The sequence below is a fragment of the Polyodon spathula genome, chromosome 27 (genome assembly GCF_017654505.1).
Source record: "Polyodon spathula isolate WHYD16114869_AA chromosome 27, ASM1765450v1, whole genome shotgun sequence".
Taxonomy (NCBI): Eukaryota; Metazoa; Chordata; class Actinopteri; order Acipenseriformes; family Polyodontidae; genus Polyodon; species Polyodon spathula.
The window spans coordinates 2,887,553-2,894,323 of NC_054560.1; the positions used below are offsets into that span (position 1 = coordinate 2,887,553).

A 6,771-nucleotide genomic window follows, 5' to 3' on the forward strand; every position below is an offset into this window, starting at 1 on the left:
TGTCAGCAATAAGCACATGGTTATGTTACAATTCATTTAAAGGAATGCCTCTGAATTTGCTCAGCATTTTTTAAGCAATGGAAAATCTCCGGCATCTCGCTGTCATGGGAGGGAAGAAACGTTGGCAGAACGTACCTCGGCCTTAGCGCCAGACACAGAGCGGGGAGCAAATGTGAGGGAATGGCACCATCTGGTGGTCATTCTAAAGAAAGTCACTTCTTATCAGTATGCAGTACTTGCAATATGTGGCATGAAAAGTCCAAACACACACACACACACACTGACACACACAAACACACACTGACACACCCTGACACACACACACAGACACACACTGACACACACGCACGCACACGCATACTGACACACACACACACACACACACACGCTCACGCTCACTCACACACAGCGGCCAGGCACATTGTTACATATCCTGGCACCCTGAGTGAGTCAGAACCCAACACCTTTGACTTTAGTGCAACAGTATCATCGTTTGATTTCTACAGATCCGGAAAGAGTAACTTCAAATGTTATTTTCTTAGTTGGCTTTGCTGTCCCAATGACTTTTCAGGATGTTTGCAATGTATCCAATAGTGTGTTGTTTGGGTCTGTTGTTCTTTGCTAATTCTGTATTAAGCTGCTTTGATTCTGAGTTCAGAAGCTGCTTTTCAGGTCTAGTTGTCTGTCATACTGCAGTCTAGATTAGCCAAAGTGTCTTTATGAAAGTAAAAGCCAGCGCCACCTAGTGATCTGCCACTTTGAATTAAGTTTCCTTTTGTTTTTCTTGCAATACACTGCTGTGCACTAGATGGTGCTGGCGCTTACTAATATGAAGACACCTGATCTAGCCTATATCTATGGCAGGCATACAGATATGCATCTGGATTCACAAACCCTGAAAAGCAATAATCTTGGATTATGTAATGCTAACATACTGCAATAAGAGCCACACAGAATTATTGCAGTCTGTATAAAAAGGTCACGTTGCTCTATATCAGTCGCTACCTGGCTTTGACCTTGTCTGGAGGTGCCAGTCCGGTTAAAAGTACATTCTGTACTTTTGATCATTCTGATTTGTTCAGTCCTCCGAGGCCGATCCAGACAAGCACACTCAAAACTGGGTCAACAGAACCCAGGCGGCATTGTTTACTTTTGCGCCCGTCTGGAGATTGGCACCCCTTCCTTCCAATACCAGCCCAGCATTGGAGCGGCTGTGGATGTGGCGTGGTTCATTCATACTCTGGTTCAGGGCATTTCGGGCTAGATTCAGACTAACTGTTTCTGAAACGTGTAGGTCAGGTGCACACAGTAATAATAACGCTGGGGAGGCGACCGTTAGCTGTGAATTGCTATTGTTATTAATGACGCTGGGTACATTATACTGGAGTGAAGGAGAAAGCCGTGGATCTTTAACTCTGAATACAGGACCTGGGTTTCTGTTCACAGCAATGCAACAAAATACAATTATTAATAATATTATCAGCATGTAAACGCGGCTGTCTGAGACGGATACTTTAAATTTGAAAGGAAAATATTCAGAAAGAAATAAGAAATAACTACTGTATTTAAAAAAATTGTGCCACCACTGTGGGCGACTGATGAACACGTCGCTGCTTGGGGAAAAAACAAACAAACATGATTTTAATGTTTCATTCGAACACTTCGTGCCAAAGAGTTGAGTATATGATTGTGGTTAAAACGTCTGACATTCATCATGACATTTTCTGATTGCCAAATGGAATTGCAAACACCTACAGAATTATGCCTGCTTTTTTTTTTTTTTTTTTTTTTTTTTTTTTAATACAATAGCAAGTTTTTTGTTTCGTTAACGCATTCTATGATTCATCTTTTTTTTTTTTTTTTATATTGTAACTCGGAATGTCATTATTTACACTCTTTTGTGCAATCTGGTTTCATTATTTGATTTGACATTCCTAATTCTTCTTATTATTTTTATTTTTTTACATAAAAATATTGCATGCTTGCTGCGGGCTGCCATGATATATATAAAACACAGTGGATTGTTTTGGTGAGTGTGTCAGAACATGATCTAGTCCTCTGAGTGGTTTGCGGGTTTGTTTGCATTTGTAAATTCGAGGTCAGGATGTATGATTGTGATGAATCAGTACGTTAGTTAGCCTGGCTCTTCCTTGGTGAGTGTTGCTGTGTGTCTCCGCAGGATCGTGCAGCGTGGATACTACAGTGAGAGGGACGCAGCCCATGTCATCAAGCAGATCCTGGAAGCTGCGGAGGTATGGTCTGCTGCTCACTCCCACACACCACGAACAAGGGGCTGGTTTCACAGTTTTGTTCTGGTAATGAAAAACAGATGGCAATTTAAATTTTGCCTAATTTTTTTTTATTATTATTTTATTTATTATCATATGTGTGTTCCTATTCATCATTTATTTGTGTTCTGCACTCTGCACTCTGAGTTGTTGAGATGGAATGAGATGGAATCAGAACTTCGCAAAGTTTAATCAGTGCAGTTTGTCAGTGCGTGGTAGGGGCTTTACACAAGTTAATAATAATAATAATAATAATAATAAAATAATAATACAAAAAAATACTGTAAATATGTGTATGACATTTATACAATTAATATGTACCGTAAAATATAACGTCTTTATGATTTTTTAGCAGAAGTGAATATGACCTGAATCAACTTATGCCAATAGCTACACCACACAGCGATTAGCACGGGTTTAATAATAATATATTATATTTGATATATATATATATATATGTGTGTGTGTGTGTGTGTGTGTGTGTGTGTGTGTGTGTGTGTGTGTATATATATAAAACTACAGTTCCCATAATGCCAAGCGAGGGAGATGGGAGACGCTCGGTGGTCACGCACTACCTTCCAGCACCAAAAGCCTCGCGTTATTTTTCCCAAAATCTATAATAGCGGAAGAAGTGTGTTGAAAGCCGTTGGTGCTTGTGGGGTAAAGGTGGGGATACCGAGGTGGAAGGTGAGAGTGAGGTTCAGGGGCGTGCAGGTTCAACAATGCTCTGTAAACTTTGCACAGAACCTGTTTTGTAAAGAATTAAAATACAAACCAAGATGCAAGACATCGTCCGAGGTTGTTGTGTGCGGTGCAGTTCGCTCGGCAGGGCCAGTTAATCCAGCACCAAATCAGGCTTGTTTTTCTCTGGGTGTTAAATTGTCGTTTGCAAAGTAGAGTTCCCGTCGCAAGAGTGGGGAACGCGAGCTAGGATTATTAGAACAGTATATGGAAACAGCGATCGTATACATTATGCGTGTTTTTGTTTATTTGTTTCACATATTTTGTATTATGAGGTTATCTGTGTCGGGTGCTGTTTATGAGCTGGGATCGGCGCAGTAGTAAAACGTGTGTTTAATAATCGCACGTCCGGCAGTCGCCCCTGTGTTTTGTTCTGGGCATATGTTGCATCGTTAGAGTCGGAAATAAAAACAGATTATATAATTGACAGGAGTCGTGGGGTTCAGATTCAAATTAGGTTACACTTGAGGGATTTTGGGGGATTCCAAAATATCTCCTAAAAGTGGTAAAATCCTCCGCCACGTTTTGTTGCATACGCGATCATCACAAATATAATAAACACACCTGAGCCCTGGTCTGTTGGGGCAAAAACAGGTGAGCCCTCCAGCTTCCCCGGGGTTATATGTTATTATTGAAGGGCTATTGTTATATACATGATGTAGTTGTTATTATCAGGGGGCCGGAGTTTGAAAACAAACCAGCGAAGTATCTACAGGTTTGCAATGACTTGGCAACGACGCTGCTTGTTTATTATCAATTATCAAAATACTTGAACAGATAAGTAGCGGGCTGTGTCCCACAGACAAGCTGACGGGAGTCCGGGAAACGACGCGGAGTAGAAAAGGCAGGCAGCCAATTTACAAAACACTAAGAGCACACGGTAAACACGCCGTGATAAAAGGTGATTTATTAGAATGCTTTAGCGCAACAAAATCCTTTCGAGTTTTAACGTTTGTATTTTGAGATTAGAAACGCTCGCATGAGTTCTCAAACTGTCGATTGCTGTGCACCCTGAAGTTGGGTCTGCCATGATAAGATAAATAAAATACATCTTCAAATTACAGACCACGCAAGTGACCCGCACATTGTCATTAAGACACGCAGACCCGCAAAATCAAACCTGTATGTAAGATTCGATTTAAGGTCAATCGTGGCTAAACTTTTTGGGTAATGTAAAAAAAAACGGAAGTTTGTCATTATCAGCATGCGATTGTATGTAGACCCTCCATCGCCAGCCCTCGTATCTGAGACTGAGATTTAGCGAATATTTTGTTTTTGCCTGTACTGTACTAATAACTGTAAACAGAACGGTATTTTACTGAGCGTTTAACCAAAAGCTGTTTGTGGCTCTTGCCTGATTTTAATAATCTAATACAGTGATACATTATAAACTATGGAAATTGGACACTGTGTCAAATTTGAAAATGCAAAAGTAAAATGTAATTCTGCCTATATAGTCTAGTTTTCTGTTGAAAATGCACAAGATTGTTTAAAGAAACGTTGAACAGCCGTTTACACAGTGTTTAATGTATTAAAGGTCGCCGAAGGTTTCTTGTCTGTCTTGTGCAGCTGGCAGTTCTCCTTGGCAGTCTCGCGTTGGCACTGGCACCTCTGCAGGTCCACATGAGGGACGGGGATGGCAGAGCTGAACTACCTCTTGTGCCTGTGGGAAGGGCGCCTTTGGCCTGCGAAGGTGAGGAGATTGGCCCTTGATCTTTAGCAAAGTTTAAGGGTGGGTGCAGGGCTGGAAATAAGGCTCCCATTGCATAACAGTTTGATCCACTCCTGCTTTTACTAAGTTATTAAAGCTTTTTACTAAGCTTTAATAAGACACACCCGAACTTGCTACCTTTTGCACTGTGGCTAAGAAAGCACATAGTAAATCCTGGAATGGGTGAAACAGCTCTGCAACAGGAGTCTATTTCCCACACCTGGGGTGGGAGTCTGCTCTAAATTGATGTGCAGGCGGGTGGTTTGGAGAATGGTAAATGACAAGCTGTGTATTCAGAGATCAGAGGGAGAAATATAAAAGTTCAGGGTGAAATTACACCTCCTGAAAGAGTTGATTTTGCAGGGTGTGCCGTTTTAAACCTTGTAGCTTCAGATTTCATTTTGATTGCTTTTTTAACATTCCCCTTACTAATTAAAGGGGTTCACAGTCATTCTGAGTGGTTCTGGGTTCTGCTGTACCAATATAAAGTCCCAATGTTTCTCAATCCACCTTTACCTGGCTTTCAGCTTGTCTGGAGAAGTGCTGAGATCAAGCCTTGCTCAGTCCATTCATAGCATATTTTTGAATGTTCTTTATTGCTGCTAAATGGGATAACTGATGTAGCAGTGTAGAGTATAATCACACATATTCTGACTCTTAGTTTTACTTTTCATTTGAACTTGAGCATCTCCTGAATGAATGGACTGGTCTGCTTTTCTCCAGTAGGTCATATCACAGATTCAAGACGTAAATATATATTTTTTTTTTTCTCTCTAGCTTTTCCAAGGGGCTGCTGTCTGCTCCAAAACCAGCAAAGATAGTATTGAAGTGGAAATATTTTGCAAGGAAAAACGGTAACTATGCCATCTGTTTGTAAGTGGTTTTCAGGCATGTTCAGAAACAACCTTTTGAGCGTTAATACTCACGTCAGTGTGTTTTCTCGGTATGGCTAGTGAGCGCGGACACTTTCTGAGTTATCATCATTTCTCACTCATCCCTGGATTGTGGTATTTTCCTCTAGAATATTCTAAAAGTCTGACTTGGGTTAAGGTTGCAGTGTCTGCTCAGGTGTAGAAGCCCTCCTAGAGTGTGTCTAGGGGACAGGACTGGGTGGAACTATTGTGTCAGGAAACGGATAGATATCATGAATGACGGATGAGATGTAGCCTTTGTCTCGCCAGGGTGTTGATCCGTCAGGCTGACACGGTCCCACTTTCCCGTCAAAGTATTGAGGACATCTCCCGACATCTTGGTGAGTAGAATCAGGAACTCGCTGTTAATCTGCTCCTTGTGTGCTTTCCCGTACATCCCAGATACTGGCTTCTATTGGAATGATCGAGACCCAGGAGGAAGCAATGCTGGTTCTAAAGAGCAACTCGGCGCTGGTCTGAAGTATTAGTTATCTTACGTTTTGTGGCGTTCTTGTTTAGAATTAGAATCTGGGTGTCTATGGGAACTAGGGCTGGGTCCACGATATGATAACTGTCAAAATAAAACAAATACCATGGTAACCATACACAAGATATAAAATTAAGGCTTACTCCATACTTTAGCTGTATACTGAAATTGTGATACTTGCAGCATAGCACAAAAGGAATGGTGACAATACCCTAATGTACCTGACCCGCTATACCGACTCGTTCCTGATGGGGATACCTTGTCTGTCGATCTGTATGTCAAACTTACATTTTTACATGTACGTACCGTGGATACAGGTCACGTAGTGATTAGGGGTGAGACCGAATATTCGAGTAATAAAGTATTCTAAATAAAATTACCACTCGAATACTTTGATCAAGTTTTGAATACTTGTTCATTTCTAAAACAAATGGAAACGTGAGCCAACTACACAACATTTAAGAGAAAGTGGTCAGCCAGTACAACTGACAGGGAGGCGGGGCTCTTCATCACCTAGCTCTGCTATTGGCCAAGAGAGTACATGAGCAGTGAAATGGCATCTGAAAAAAATAAATAAATAAATAAATTTTAAAAAGCAACCCATGGAAGTATTAATAATCTCTGCAAAGTATA

The 6,771-nt window shown here is 41.0% G+C and overlaps 1 long non-coding RNA gene across 2 annotated transcripts; it reads left to right on the plus strand.

Annotated features, from left to right (window-relative positions):
• Positions 1-2,879: 2,879 nt before the first annotated feature.
• LOC121301550 lies at positions 2,880-6,011 on the plus strand. 2 transcript variants are annotated; one of them, XR_005947630.1, is made up of 4 exons: positions 2,880-2,975; positions 4,599-4,722; positions 5,518-5,594; positions 5,922-6,011. It is a non-coding gene; the product is annotated as an uncharacterized LOC121301550 (long non-coding RNA). The 2 variants fall into 2 exon arrangements; XR_005947629.1 differs by having other exon boundaries at positions 2,886-2,975; positions 4,567-4,722.
• The last annotated feature ends 760 nt before the right edge of the window (positions 6,012-6,771 follow it).